This window comes from Cynoglossus semilaevis, chromosome 14, assembly GCF_000523025.1.
Source record: "Cynoglossus semilaevis isolate Cse_v1.0 chromosome 14, Cse_v1.0, whole genome shotgun sequence".
Classification (NCBI taxonomy): Eukaryota; Metazoa; Chordata; class Actinopteri; order Pleuronectiformes; family Cynoglossidae; genus Cynoglossus; species Cynoglossus semilaevis.
This window is the reverse complement of record NC_024320.1, coordinates 20,459,404-20,476,192: the sequence shown is the minus strand read 5'-3', so window position 1 is coordinate 20,476,192 and position 16,789 is coordinate 20,459,404. Positions and strand designations below refer to the sequence as shown.

Here is a 16,789-nt window from a genome sequence, read left to right as displayed (position 1 = left end):
CCAAAAAGACAAAAAAAATGAATGAGTCATGTGAGCTGAGGCTTACTTTGTATGAGGTGATGCAAGGGTCATAAGCAATAATAATATTAATTACAGTTTTACTACTTATATTAATAAGTAGTAAAACTGTAGTATTACTGTACCTGGCTAAGCTACACTGTTTCTGCTACATCAGCCCAACTTTACTTGTTTCTGGATTTCAATTGCAGACTTTGAGCTGCTTGACTGACACCAACTCTTCAACTTTTCAACCTAATGCAGTAGGCAGCATCGTTGCAGACATACAGCAGAGAAATAGTGTGAGCATTAACAATGTTTCTGGGACATTTAGACCAATTCTTTGATTTCAGTTGTTGGAAATAGCCTTCTAATATATTTTTGAAAAATGCATTTTTTTACTATCTATAACTATAATTATTTACTACTATTTATATAAAAAATGGATAGAGATATTTTCTGAGTTTCAAGTGAGTAATATGAACAAAATAAATAGGCTGCAGTTCAGAGATCTTCAGTTCAGAAAATAAATCACTCTAATAGAAGATGTAGACAGAGGTTTGTGTTGTCCACAAAGATACAGCAATGTATATATTAATATTAATGATTTGTTTTCCTTAATGTGATGCTATGAACTGGCTATGAATTCATGGAGCTGTAGAGCAGGGGTCGCCAACCTCCAGTCTGCAGACCAGTACCAGTCCATGGGTCATCTGGTACCAGGTCCCAAAGAATCTGGTAATGTCCATATACTTCCTTTATTAAAAGACAATCTGGCAAATTTTCAAAATAAATAATATATGTCTGTCAGACACTAACAGAATTATAATTCTAACAGACCAGCAGACTGGTACATTGTACTAAAAATAATACCGTCTGTTGTTGTTTCCCGAAGACTGGGTTGTGACCCTGAGGTGGGTCGCAAGAGATTTCTTTGGGGTCGTCTCACATCATGTTTCCCAGGAGTTTAAGAATAATGCCTATTGACTTAGGTAGCGAAGGTTTATGACTTTTAAAAAGGTTTGGGAAACACTGCTTTAAATGAATGGTGTCATATTTTCATTAACATTCAGCAGACAGGAAAGACAGTGTGGGCTTCTAATATGTCAGAATCATCTTAAAAAATGGGAGTTGCACCTGGTGCAGACATTGCTGCCATGGAGGCTAAGCTGTGTCAGCAGAAAAGTGTCTGACAGGCGAAAGAAATATTCAGCACCATGGACAGCAACCATGATTGCTCCAACCTTGGGGAGAATGTATGTATGGAAAAATGTACATCTTCAAGCGCTGCTCTGATCTACTTGTTATTGTCAAGTACAAGAGCCTTGTAATTAATATTTATAAATAAATACACGCCTTTTCATATATCAATTGACTGAATGATACTGAGCTCTTTTCATTCTCTTTCACAAGGGGTGGTGGCTTAGTGGTTAAGGAAGTTGGGTCCGGAAGGTTTCAGGTTCAAGTCCCCCAGCTGCCAGATTACCACTGAGGTTCTCTGAGCATGGCACCGTCCCCACAAGCAGAGGTCACATTTCGTGGTGTGAGGCCACTGTTCACTTTGGTGATTGGTTAAAAGCAGAGGTCACATTTCGTGGTGTGCTGTGTCACAATGACAAATAATTTACTTTCCTTGTTTAAGTCCTTTAAGTACTGTTGCTCATACTTACAGGACAATTTGGAAAGTGGAAGTTTTGGTTTAGACGACCTCCCTGGTAAGGTATGGAGGTTTCTTCAAGAGAGGGCAGTTACTTTTTTAACATGTTTTTTTAACATGGTTCCAGAGAGAAAGGCCTGTGCTTCAATAAAATGAACATACTGGGTCAATTGTTCCAGGGTGAAAGTTGTGTGGACAAAGGTATGATGCCTTATGTTTATAAATATTTTGCACCTGCATGCCATGCATGTGTTCACCTGAGGTATTAGTAGGAATGCTTAAGACATGTTTTTTGAAAGAAAGACGACAGGACTTGGACCAGCTTGGAAAAACACAATGCCAGAAATAAGCATTTCTTTTCTCTGCTGACATGTCTATTTTTATTTCTATTTCTATTTCCATTTCTCTCCTGCCTTCCGTTTGGGGCTCACTCAGGCAAAGCTGCAAACACAATAGCACAGCACCGATGACAATAAATCACAGGTTGTACTGAAATGCCAGCAGTCAGGACACAAACTTATTTACCGGTAACAGATAACAGTGACAAATGGAAATGCTGCCAATTAAAGAACTTGAACCTGTTAAATTACAATCAAACTAAAATCAATGTCACTTACAAGCTGTACGTGTTCAGACAAAATACCACCAGATGGCAGTAGAGCCCAGCAAAAGAAAGTGGCTGACTTATTTAAAACATTACAGGTTGGAAAACAAATGCGAAAAGAAAAAAAATTAATGGAATATTTTACCACATTTTTTGCACTACTTTTATATTTTTTAATTTCTGTGCATATAATTTAGTGTATAATTTGGGAGTAAAATCCATTAAAATCATATAGGCTATAAAAATATACTTTTTACACTCGAGAGAAACAACCTCTCTCTTAAAATCATACTTCAAAAAGTAGTACTGGTGAGTGTTTTTCTTTGTTCTAAAATCTTAACATACTTTGGATTTTTTTATTTGGTGCTTTGCTCCTGTTGTTGCTACAGGGGGCAGCAGAGACGCAGTCTGTTGCGTTGGTGTTTTATTTTTCCCTTTGCTGAGGATAGTGCAGCAGCAGCAGCAGCAGCCCTAATTACACAACAAAGTTCACATTTAATTTGTCCGCTCTCAATTTGCATCATCTCTTTGGAAATGGCTGATGAGCTACAGTATTACAATGACTGAGTTCGCTGGCCGAACAATAATTACACTTGACGCAGTCATGATTTTACTAAATACACCTGTCAAACACAACTGCATCTGTCAATCTGGCACATGTTGAAAAACATACAGCTGACCAGAGAGAGGAGGCAGAGTGAAGAAAATAAAAAAAAACACTTATTTTACAGTTACACAACAGAGGAGGAGGAGGAAGAAAATAAAAATCACTTATTTTACAGTTACACAACAGAGGAAAACTACAGGGAGTGAGAGACCTCGCGCCCAGAGCGCTTCAGTAGTGCTTTTACAATGAGATGTATAAAGGCTTGAGGGTGATGGTTAGCGAGAAAGCCAAGAACCCTGCTGTGCCCCGACTCCCACTCAGCAACATGTAAACACATATGCAGAACCACCCACACAATACACAGTGTGGAAGTGTTTTTGTTTCCACAAAGATGCAGCATATGTAATCAGTTTAGACTAACGGTAGATGATTCTTTTAATTTAACCATCAGATTCAGTCAGGAGTCTGAAGCTGGACGGTACAACGGTATCTGTTAGCAGATGACATTGTGATCTGTAGCAGCAGTGGGGAGTGGGTAGAAGAGCCTGAAGGGGTAGAGGAGGTGCACTAGAGAGAAGTGGAATGAAAATCAGTCAGTGCAAGACAGAATACATGTTTGTGAATGAGAGAGAGAGGAAGGTGGAAAAGTGAAGATGTCACAGTTAGTGAGATGTGTTCAAGTGCCTCAGGTCAACCATGAGAGGCAGTGGACAGTAGACAAATGACCTAATGAATACTGTGCAGGCAGGTTGGACTCGGTGGAGTTCAAGTTTCAACATTGATATGTTAAAAGATACCGGCAAGTTTTGACAGAGAAAAAGTTGAACGGAAAGAATGTATGATGAATTTATTAGTACGCCACCTGCTGACAGATTTGGGTTTGAGCAGGAAACAAGATCTTAATGTAAATGTAATGTAGACTCAAAATAAAAAAAGGATATATATTTTATCTATCCATCCATCCATCCATCCATCCATCACGTTGCCCTTTGGACACTGCAAGAAAATGTTTTCATTTCACCAAAGCATCTCAAGCTTAAAATACCATCTTAATGCCTAGCGTACTGTGTGGAGGCTTCAAGTTCATGTCAGACCAGCCTCACTGAGTACAGGTCAGTGTCTAAGTCTACGGCTGACATTTTCTTCTGGACGTACGCCGCAACTGGCTCCAGTTCAGCCATCAATCACCCAGGTCAGGAGAACTTTAAGAACCCTGTGATCTTTCTTCTCCTCCTAACAGGGATGGGGTCACCAGCCTGGGGCATAAATGTCCACAAGGCCACAATGACCAATGGCTGCATTCCGTCATCCTACAATATCGATAAATCACCAAAATAATCTCTATTTTCAATATCACTGCAAGTACAACGACAGAATACACGCCGGACAGTAGTATTAGCCCCATTTGGGTTTTGAAAACCTACAACATTTGCAAAAGTGTAATGACAGCCAGGGTGCAATAACCATGGATTATGGTACTTACAAACAGCCTCCATGCTGTAAGCATTAAACATGATTAAAGCGGTGACTTATATCACTGCGCTGACTGACTGCAGGGATATGAATTACCATGAGCACACTTCGTGTGTCACACCCAGCAGCATCCAGCTAATATAAGTCAAATACTGCACCCTTTTTACTGTAGGCTAATACACATGTGTCTAATGAAATTTAAATATAATAATTATTCAACATTAATTAAGGAATAAAAATGTATTTTTCACTTGCCAGAGGCTTTAATTATTGTATATTCTAAGGTTTAGTTTACACACAGGCATCCTACAGACAGACATCAGAGTATTTGCCAAATAGCTTGTGTTTCTTTGACAGACTTAACCAAACAGTGTTGCAAATATAAAAAAAAAAATAACCTCAAAGAATTGAACTTGTTTCTCTGGGGCTTTGCACAAACATCAAATACATCTGTGAAACATGATCACAGTGGGATATTGTCTTAATTAATCCCTGAGTTTCTTGAATGTTTGATTTTTTTCCCCATTGATTCCACAAGTAATCAGTGTTTGCTTACGAACAACAAGTCAACATGAGCTGTTGCTCTGTTTGTCCCTTCTGCTCTCAGAGCTCTCGCAGGCCTTCGCTTCACTGTCGTGCATATATTTGTTTTTGGAAGTATATGTCCTTGCTTTTTCACGGCCAGACCACTGTGATGCTCTGCAATGTCACACAGAGGACGTGTCATGAAACCGCTTTTTATTCTGGACTTCAGAGGCGTTCTGTTTCCCGATGCAAACATAATCTGTTTTTTATTTGCTGAACGTTAACATTTTTGCATGACAAAGGAGGACATTTGCATTTCTGCTTTGTCTCTCGGTGGATTTTCTTCTTACATTCACTGAGTGAATTCATCGCATGAAGTATAAGCTGTAGGAAGAGGCTTTAGGAAGGAGGATGTAAATGCTGTTTCCCCAGTGATTATTAGCGTGAGTACAGCTGGGTGATCCACAATGATAACCTGATAGTTCTAACAAATACTGTATATGCATATTATCCTTTACCAACCATGGAAGAAACAGTATACACGCAAGTCTAATAATATGTTGATTAAACATAAAAAAACAAGTGTGTTTTGTACTGTAGTAACGATGATTTTTTCATATGCAGATGTTTTATCCTAGTTGAAGGAGATGAAAAATACAAATGTAAATGTAATTATCATATCTGCTAAATATTGTATTTAAATGAAACAAGAAAAAAGGACATAAATCATCACAATTGTGCCAAGCTGCACTGACTGAAATGTTAACAGTACAATTGCATTTCAATTTCATGGAAATAAATCAATGACGCACTAATTCTATCCATCCATCCATCATCCATCCATCATCCATCTATTTATCTATCATCCATCCCTCCATCCATCAATGGGGGGTGGGGCGTGGAGTACACCCTGGACAGTTCAAAAGAACTATACTAAACTATACACATACAGTACTTTATAAACATTTCCATAATTATATTATCCTAACAATATAACAGTAAAAACTGCATTGCACGCTTTCTTTTCCTTTAAATTATATCAACATTTTGTGTTGTTTTCTTGGCTACACTGCTGCCACCAGTGGCATTTAATCACTTCATCATTGTGTGCAAGCAGCATTTGGTATGCAGGAAACAAAGCCCATCAATCATCTGAACTTGACTGAACTGAGACGAGACAAGGTTGTGTTTAGAACTCATAAAACCCATTTCCTGCTCAACTAGCCACTTGGCACTCGGGCCCACCTAATCAGAGGGTCTTGTTTACTGTATTAAAACAGAGTCACCCTGAAAACTTGAAACAACCAGTGAGGGTTAGGCTGCGCAGCCATCATCCACAGTCACACATTTAAAAACCAGGTTTGACTTAATGACTTTATGACATCATCCTGTTAAAGTGTATTTAATGGTGCTGTGTGTGTGATGTGTTCACATCATCCTGAACTGTCTCCGCTTCTCTCCGTTACATCCTCACAAAAACCTGACCTTCACGATGCACCGACGCAGACGTTTTTGAAATCCAATAACATAATAAAAGTTAGGACGCAAACACATGATGTAATGTGTCTCAGTATTAGTGACTTGAAAAATCAAAGTTGACCAGAGGATACGGAGGCTGCACCTTTTCCATCTGTCAGTTGGATTAAAAATCCAGACATCTCTCTGGCAAACCATGCAGGGCCTCAAATGTCAGGGATAAGATTTCAAAGGCAACGGGCACTGAGTAAAAGATGAGGAAGGAGAGATATGGTTTCATATTGCAGAGTTTGGTAATTAGCCTGAAGGCTACAGTAAAAACCTTGTAGCCAAACTTGAATAAGTACTGTCTAAACTAGGCTGACATTGATACTAGTATCAGTATCAATGTCAAATCCTGATCCTTCATTCAAATAGTCAAAAACATGCGCAATACCTCATACTGATGTTTCTCTACTACCAGCTGCTTAATGGTTAGCCAGTGATTAGCATATGGTTAGCAGTAGTTAGCATATCTATATATAAGTGAGTGGCTCTGGGCACATTATGGTTTGGAGCCACCCCTCAATGACACACCACCCCAAAGATTAGTGGACAACAGTCTAAATAAATACACACAAACATACATGCAGTAAAATGACACTGAACAACATTATTACCAATACAAATAATTAAATATCATATTATAAATACAGTAGAATAAGAATTCCTCTTTAGGTTTCGGACAAAGAAAGTACTGCATTGACACTACAGGAAATAGCACCAAGGCAGTAGAAATCAATTCCTTCCAATAGCATTTTTAAGCGTTTTTTTTGAATGAATGTTTTATCATGTTTAATTCTGTAAAGTGACCAAAGTGTCACTTGTGGCGTTTATAAGGAGGAAAACACAAACGGCCGGTTCCACCCAGGCAGCAGGGAAAACAAAGGCCATATCAGCACATGTGCTTCTCAGAGTAATGGCCATGTTTATATACTATGTTCCTCTGAGAGGCAACAGAGGCCTTGGAGAAGCTCCACTCACCTTGTCTTGACACATTAGCTCATGAGAAATACCTCCCATTAATGAATTTTTTGTAGGTGACCCAGAGACAGACAAGATTAAGGATGATTTATTGGGCGAGTAATGCTGTTCAGCTCAAGTTTGCAGAAGCAGAGCTCAGATCCAACTGCAGACCTCGAAGGACAATGTCCTGTCAGATAAACACTGTTTCTAACCCCAACAACCTTCTATCATCTCCGCACAGTCGGGTATTGATTGGCGCAAAAAGTACATTTAATTTCTCTCCCAGCGTGTTTCCTGTCTGGCTGTCCCCCGCCTCCCCTTTTTCTCCACCTAATGGAATATTCCAGTGAGAGACAGGCACACATGCAGACTACAGAGAGGAGGATGTGTGCCTTCAGCACCTCTTCTCCACGGGGAGTACTGATTTGATGAGCTCCTGTCATGAAACTTACATGACAGCAAAGCTCTCGGGAGTTCTTCCACCACTTATTCTCACTGTCATTCCAATATGATCACTCCTTTGTGTGGGATGCTGCCTATAGATCACCTGTGTTTGTACTGCATATGTGGCACAGAAGTGACTTCCACAGCTCATTACAGAATCCAGCAGACCGACAAAAATAGTCATGTCGTTTTGTTACGGTGGTAACGGTAAATATTTAAATGTCACGGTGGCTTCAGTGTAAAGACTCTTCAAAGAATCCCACATCAATACTGACAGTCACACAGTATAAAGTATTCACTCGCTGTTGTCCTGCTTTAATTAGTTAACCCACCTTTGGGTCATGAGAAAAACTAAACAAAACGATTTATTTTACTCTTTACTTTTTTTTAATTTTATTGACACAAACTGCAACTCATTCTCTGGCAACGAGCTGTTATTTTGAGATGAAAGAAACAAATAACAATTATGGGATTTATTTATTTTTTTACCCTTTTAAATGAGTATTTTGTTTATTTCTATCTAGAATATGACAAGTTAATGATTTTTTTTTGGGCCGAGAGACTGAATTATAAACTTTAAAATAATGTGTTTTAAAAAATTTGGGGCGAGAGACTGAATTAAAAACTTTAAAATAATGTGTTTTAAAAAACATTTAAATGCACCTGCCTCCGTCCCTCATTTCTAGCACACAAATGACACTGCTGTATACAGCCCTGTAGGTGGTGCTATTGTACCTAAAGTTTACTTGAATTAGATGAACAAGATATGACTTGTTATGATATAGACATACAATGTCTATATTTGTTTAATTACCTTTCCAATCATATGACTCCACTAATGTGTAATTAACCTCCAATAGCAGCCGCCCAAAGTTCTACTATGATTAATATTTTTTTTTTTTTTGGTGAATAGAACATTCTAATGCAAATAAATATAGATATTTTGCCTGGGAAACCGAAAGAACAATCATTGTCATTTATGTACCTGTTTTTCTTATACTAGTTCTACCCCTCGTAAGAAACCACTGTGTGCCTTTAGGCGTGTTGATGATGTTCAACCACATGTCTACTATGGCATTGATATTCCCACATGTCCTTGAGTTGTTCCTGCCGACTCCTTCAGCAGCGCACCAGAATGCATTGTAAACACGGGTGACATCATGCACGGTCCTGTCGGACCCAGAGTGAGGCGGAGTGGCTGAGATCACTGATGAACACGGGGGAGTCGGCGCTATAGGGTCATTTTCCACACATACGTGTTTTGATGGAACATTGTGTTCATTGAGGCTGGGGAAGAGCTTGTTGTGAAAGCTGAAATAAAGTCCAAATAAACAAAACAAAAACAGGTTAACTAACTGTCATATTAACCTGATATGTAAAATATTCATGTGTTTGAATGCGGGGGGTAAGATGGCCTGAAATACACTCACACACCCCCGGTGATCAAATAACATTCAGAGATTACTACTGAGAAAGTGACCAAACGTCCTGCCGAGTTCTTGGCAGCTAGAAAAGAAAATGTTTGCCCAGATGATGCGACTTTTAACCAGAATGCCCCCTTGGGTTCAGGACTGGGAGTGGAGTGAAAGGTTGTCTATAAAATATGCATGTCACACTGGGGGCCAGTGCTGTGTGTGTGTGTGTGTGTGTGTGTATATACTCTGTGTGACTGTGTGGTGCTTAAGCATTGCTTATGTGAGTAAATGAACCATCTGCTCCAGCAAGTCTGTGTTTACTGCGATCGGAGTACATTTTTTAATCACAATACATGAACTAAAATTGGAAAAAACAAAACACGAGATGCACATTTAACGTTCATGTCAGTGGTTCCTAGAGCAGGGGACGAGCAGGGGACGAGCAGGGGACGGGCCCCCTACAGGGCCGTGAAGGGGTTGCAGCAGTTTGTATACCAAAGTAGGGAAAATCACACTGACTAGTACATTTATTTTTTTTATTCCTTTGGATTTTATTTTTTGAGTTAGAGTTTTTTTAATCCTTTACTTAATCCTTTTAAAAAATATTTTTGATCATTATAAATGTATACCAATATGTAGTAATACATATTTTAGTAAGTAACTGCCTGACTATTTCAGTAATGTAAATTGTCATTTATTTCCTCCGTACAGGACATCTCCAGTCTGCATTTTATACATGCATATTTAATGTTAATGATGCTGCTGGGTTTCAATCAAGTCAGGTTGGACTGTTCACTGATAAGACTCACACTATAATCCCAGAGCTTGACTGTACTGCACCACTCTGTCCTCCTCTTTACTGTGTCCTATTCCATGCCAGCAGCAGGTCTATGCATCATCGCTACAAGGCCCAAAACCAAACAGAAGGTCATGCTTCGACTAAAAGAGCCATCTATCCATTACACCACAGTGCCTGTCTGTGAGAATTGCTTTGTCAGCCACAGCCAGATGACAAGGAACAAGAGGGAAGGTGCCAGTAGTGTATACCCTGGACAGGGCTGTTGTGTCTCAAGGGACCAGTGTATGAAAACAAGGATGCATCTATCCCCACATTCACAGCTCGGCTGCAGCGATACTCTCTATGTTTAGAACAGTATTTTATGGAAATATAGCTGCACCATGTGCAGGCAGAAACCCATCATTCAGTTTGACAGGTGTTTTACGACTCTCAATTCACAGAGAGCAAGTGAGCCATTGTTTGTGTCGACATACCTGGCCAATAAAGCTGCTTATAATTGGAATGAAAAGAAATAAAACATCTGATTAAAAAAAAGATTCCTGAAAAAGCTGACCCAAGCTTGGCCTTGACAACGGAGTGCAGTACCATGTTTTCACTTGAAGGGATGCTGTTTTACACATCATAAATCGCTCTCTCAAAGACAGAAGAGAAGATGATAGTGTTTTTATGAAATGACAGTTATATTATGAAAGCAGTGCGGAAGTTTGGCTCTCCTTGGTCTGCACAAGAAAATGCTATTCCCCCGTCAACTCTGTGCATCAGTTTTGCTGGTTTAATGCAGCCCACTGCAGTTAGCCCACAGCGACCCACTCTTTATCGACTCTGAAGTTCACCTTCAGCTCCACAGCAGTGGATCACCATGAAAGATGAAACACAACTATGATGTATATCTGTGTCATTGTACTACAGTGGTTCCAGGGTTAATACAAGCAAATACATGTAAAAGAATACTGTGACAGAAAAACACAAGTCATGCCTAAGTATTATCCTCACAGCACAATGAATAACACATAATTACATAAATCGTAGTCTGAGTACAAGAAGCATTAAGTGCACCACTAATTAACTTTTGAAAAAAACAACAACATTATTTTGATGAGAAATCTTATACTTGACAAAGAGCCTTGCAGTCGGATGGTAAGATGTTCCATTACTGAGCCATTTCCTGTTGTACAGTAGGAAATGGCAGTTATTCACCAGTGTAATGGAACCAAATAATAGCTCCCCTGCAACTGTAAGCCATACCCTTCCCGTAAAACATGGACATTGAAGTACTTCACAATACAGATGGAATCACTGGATGGTGGTTTGGGAAAATGTCACCTCGTTTCTGCGCTGCCAACCCTTTCTGTCGGTTGCTAGGAGACAGTACTGTAGTGTGGAAAGGTTTTTAAAAGATTATGTAATGTTCCAGCCTGACAAAGTTTTCAGATAATGTGTGAGATGTTGGCAAAGAACAAGTGTTTCTGTGATGAATAATTCAATGGGAACCTGCTGCTGATGTATGTACAGGTCTAGTGTAGACGAAAACGCGGAGAAAGTCAATGTTACAGTAATGTGATGCGTGTCCTCTGTGGGTTTTTTTTATCTTCACAAATTAGACCGTAATGACTGCATAAATGGAGGATGTGCAAGGTTTAACAAAAAGCCTGAATGTTTTTTCCCCCGTGTATACCTCCACCAGATGGGGGCAGTGTAGGTCTTTATGAGGTTGACATTGGATCACAAGCGACTTCTCTCTTCCCTCTGTTGCCTTTCTCCTCATTATGTTTCAATTTTCTGTCTATCCACTCAAATTAAGTTCTCACAACAGAAGAGTGGAAGCCGCCTGGTCGGGATAGACCCACAGCAGAGTCGCATTTAGAGAAAAGAGGAATTTCCCAGGGGGCCTCTTTGTATTCGTGAACCCCGCCCCCCAATCCTTCCAGTTACCACACTTGCAATATATATATATATATAAACACATACATACATATACAGTATATACGTATATACATATAGATACTGTATATACTTACAGTATATATAAATGTATATATGACACAGACATAAGGCACTAGCACCAGATACATGAGTGAATATTGTTGACTAGTTTGAGAGTCTCATCCAATGAGACGGGGAATAGCATTTTCTTGTGCAGACCAAGGAGAGCCAAATTAGAATGTTAAATTATCCGTAAAATTACTATAATTTGGATCCATTTGCCCGTAGTTGAGTTCTTGACTTTAATTTGGTCAATCATGTCTTGTGTCTCTAAATGGAGCTGATTCGTCCAAAATCTCTGACAATATAGCGCCAGGAAATATATGGCAGCAGGGACAAGTAGGAATAAAACAACTGTGACTAGAAATCTGAGTGGTCTATCTCTGCTATGCATAAGGGTTGTGGGGTCGGGTCCCCAATTCCAGGCTACAATGTGTTCAAGGAAAAGTATTACAAAAATTCTGTTATTTCTCGCAAACCTTAACCTTCTTATTCTATTGGATGTGTTGCACCAATGCCGTTATGATAAAGTATTATTTTTTTGTTCAGCTTATCAGTATCAGAAAACGCCATAAATAAATAAGCAATTAGATTGAAGAGTATATATTTTACTTGCAGCCTGCATTTCTTTCCAAGTTTTGAACAGGAGTGGATTCTCTGAAGAAATTAGCTCTGTGCTAACAACCCTCCCTGCGTTGTGTATGAAGACATCAGCTCTTTTTTAACTCAATCCCTCAGGCTGCACACAGCAGATGTGGTCGCTCCAGGAGACAGACTTTCTAAGTGACAGTAATGAATTCATTTCCCTTAAATGTTGATTATCCGTACAAACGTTAAGAAATATACAAAGAAAAAAAAGTCAGGCTGTCATTCCGACACGTAGAAGTCTCAGTAACATTTGGATCTTGTTCTTTTCTTGGCTGCCAGCTGTCCTTTTTTTTGTTGAAGAATAACTCTTTGTATCAGCCATCCATCTCTGTTGATGAGAACAGACAGACAGGCCTGCAGCAGCAATAAGATAGAAGACCTGGTTCTGGTTCGTTTCACAGATTGAGGTTTATGAACGTATGGTTTTTCTATGACTACTGTGGTCTGTACCAGACTTAACTGAGTTACCTTGTGATCTAATCTACTCAACTGCATTCAGGATTTCATTACAACTTGATTTTCTTACAAATTTAGAAAAACAAACCAATTGAGGATTAATTTGTACATTTATGATAATTAGGACTGTAAGAAAAAGTCATATATTTGCAGACATAAAGTTGTATGTTTACAGGAATAAAGTCCAAAGTGTAGTTGACGAAAGTTAGGAGAAACTTCTGTCTGGCACATCAGCATCACATCGTCATAAACGCCAGGACATTAAAAGGACTCCGAGTACCGATACTTCTTTAGCAGTGTTATGTATGCTGTATGTTTGTCTCGTTAACAGAAGGCTAGTTTAAAGCAAGTAGAAACGAATTCAACCGACACTGTTGTCAAATTAAACTTTCTACATCATTTACATAACAGAAAGTGAGCGGAGTTCCCTAATTGCCGATCAGTTAATTACGTCATTACTGTAGCACAGCAGAGTTTGGACTTCCTTCACTATTAACATCCTAGCCTTACATCACCCAACTCTACAGGACAGTTGTGCTTTTACCTGGAAGGGCAAATAATATTAGAGTAAATGTCACATAACATAACTGACTTCGTAACTTTACACTTTCATGGACAAAATATCGTATCTGGTTATAATTTGAGTTTTGCATGTAATCTGATCTAAAAAAAACCCATTTTGGAGTCCATATACAGTTTTTTTTTGTTTTGCTGAAGATACGTCTTTATGACATAACTCATGTCATTGTGGAGAATTCTTTGCTTCTAAATTTATAAAAGCAGTTTGGGGAAAGTGAATTTCTGTGCTGGTATGACTGTGCTTCTGCGTGCAGAGCAATGCCCATAAAATCATGTTTGGGGCAATTTGGAGTGGACGACTTTGAGAGGCTGACACGGAGCTCCTGCCTCGGCCCCATCAAACACCTATTTGGATGAAATAGGAGGAAGATTGCAAGCCACAGCCCCCCCGACTCATCCGTCCACAGTGTCTCACCTCACAAATGCACTTCTGGATACTCGGTCAAACATTTCCCTCAGACATTCTATAAATCTTGTAAAAAGCCTTTCCAGAAGAGTTGAAAGTAGCCCAGCTTCAAAGGGTAAGAACAATGTAAATGCTAATGGATTTAGAATGAGAAGCATTAAAACCTCACAGTGTAGCTGTCCTAGTACTTTTGTTCTTAGATTCGATTTTGGTTGAAATTGAAGGCATCAGACCCACAGTATTTTTACTGATTCAGTGGGACTGGGGTCTTCAAAGTTTGTTTGAATCATAAGGACCCCAAAGCTAATGGAGAGATGGAGTAGACAGCCTCTGCTATACAGTATATACAGTATATTATAGAGGAAACTGCAGAGCCAACACAAGGCCACAGCACTGATGGGGGTTTGGAGGTCCCTCTAATATGGACTTGGAGGGAGATTTATGTTGTTAGTAAACTGTTGCCCATCCTGTAATAGTTGAAAGTGAGAATGAATTTGTCAAAAAAAAAAGAAAAGAAAAGCACAACAACTTATTGTTTGTCCATTAACTGAGATACATGGGTTCAAAATTCAAATTCAAAATCATCTTTAAGTAGGTTTAGCCACTGTCCCACATCTGACTTGTGGGGTGTCCACCTGCCGACCTTGAACTGAACAACTGAAAGGAGGCTGTGTTTGATCAGCGCATGTGAACGTGTTAGCATGAAAGGCACATTTGTACTGTTGCTCAAATTCAATTTGAACTGATGAATTTACCTTTTGCCTGCAGCTGGACACAGACAAACATTCCGTCTCCATCCCATGTCTTCGAAGTCATTGTGATTTTTGTTTTTTGAGGACGTCACCTTTTCCTTATAATCTCAAGTCACTTCTTCCAATTTACAAGCTCACACACTCCCATGGTACAGTGCCTGTGAAATGGGGGAGGTGTTGTTAGTGTGAGGTGAAGACTGAGGTATTTCTGCTCTGGCGCTGGCACCAACAGCACAAAGGCAAAAATGACAAAATATCGTTCTTCTATAAAACAGATACACAGGACCTCCAGGGTAAAGACGTGTTCCATCTCTTGTTGACGACGTGAATAACATCATTCCCAATATCACTGTAAATCAAAACAGTGTAAATCATTGGACGCCATTATATCTATGCAAAAGGTCAATTAGTTGTCTATAATTTTTAACTTTTTTCACACTCTTTAGACCCTTCGACTTTAACAGGTATGGATATTTTTTTTAAGTTCATACCGCTAGCGATCTTTTCTGGTAGGCTACTGTGTTATACTAGTAGCGTATGTCTGCCCGTGAATGGCTGGGTGCGTATATGTGCGCGGTGCTGTTACAATGCTGTGTATATACTGTTGTGCTTGATGTGGCTGATAATAAAGACACTAACTTCCCCTGTTTCTGTTTACCTCTGCTGCGGACAAGCACTGAGTTTAGGGCGTTAGCTCCGGAGCTAACGTTAGCTTCGCACTTGGAGCGGATCGCTTAAAGTCTCCCCTGTGCATTCCAACTACGGTCGGGACGTCGAAACAGGAAAGAGCTACGGATTAACCAGCCGTGTTACATGCACGATTCGGGAAAAAAACAAACAAACATTTATTTAATTAAAAGTGAAAAACAAAAACGTTCTGTGTAAATTGCGAGTTATAAAGAAGTGCCTATATACTGTATGTACAATTATTTTTTTCTTTTTAAATTTAGTGGGTGTGGCTTATATTCAGGTGTAATTAGCAGTCCGGAAATGACGGTATATTATTATGTGATATTTCTACAGAAGTTCTCTTAGAATATACTGTTGTTTCCTCTGCCGTGTCTCCCACTCTACTCCAGATACAGTATGATGGCCATCTTTGGGGAGCGTAGAATTGGAACACACCCAGATAGATTGAGTGTTTCTTGGCAGTCCTGGAGGCTGACATACCTTAAGGTGATTTGGGATTTGTTGCTGGAGATTTCACTTTGGTAGCAGTGCACAAGGTGAAGAAGTAGCCCACAGCTAATGGCCCATTCATTTCTGGAGGCTTGCAAAACCTGGACCTAGTCCACATATGCAGAGATTGTGTGGTCGTCCTTGTCCACACATTCAGCAGTTTTAATGCAGTCTTTAATGGATAAGGGCTGAGGAGGTGTTTTTCATGCAGGACCAGCTACTGCTACCTCCCCTGTGGGAAACTTAACAACTGAATGAAGGTCTATGGTAACAAAAAAAAAACAAAAAAAAAAAGATGCAAAAGGAGAGCTTTTTTAATTTTCTCATGCAGAATTGTGTTTATTTGATAATACTCGTGTTTTACTAATGACTGTTCCTGTGACAGAGTCGGGTTTTGAATTTAAAATAGCCGAAGAGACTATTTGGAGAGGGAGACTAGAACATTCGGCAGAGACCAGATGTACTCTCCAGCCTGCAACTGAACAAACTGCATCTGAATTATTAATGTGCATTTGTAAGCCTCGATATACAGCATGGCTCCCTGTGATCATGGCATATTTATGTCTCCTCTGATGTCTCCAACATTTGCTCCTTATGGCCACCTTATGCCTCACTTTTCTGAATACCGCATCCAAAGTGTATTTACTGGGATTGATGTGCGTATTGTGTACGCAGTTTGTGCACAGGTTGGGGCTGCTTTTCACTGCCAAGTGCTGGTGACGGTGGTCCAGTGAAAGCATGGACTGTCAAACAGGAATACGCCTTAGCCGACTGCATCTGTCAT

The 16,789-nt window shown here is 39.5% G+C and overlaps 1 long non-coding RNA gene across 1 annotated transcript; it reads right to left on the bottom strand.

Moving 5' to 3' along the window:
* Window positions 1–8,678: 8,678 nt before the first annotated feature.
* On the bottom strand, window positions 8,679–16,309 carry LOC112488110 (uncharacterized). Its single transcript, XR_003051851.1, has 4 exons — window positions 15,485–16,309; window positions 15,113–15,175; window positions 14,830–14,984; window positions 8,679–9,099 (listed from the first exon to the last, which is right to left on the bottom strand). It is a non-coding gene; the product is annotated as an uncharacterized LOC112488110 (long non-coding RNA).
* Window positions 16,310–16,789: the final 480 nt, after the last annotated feature.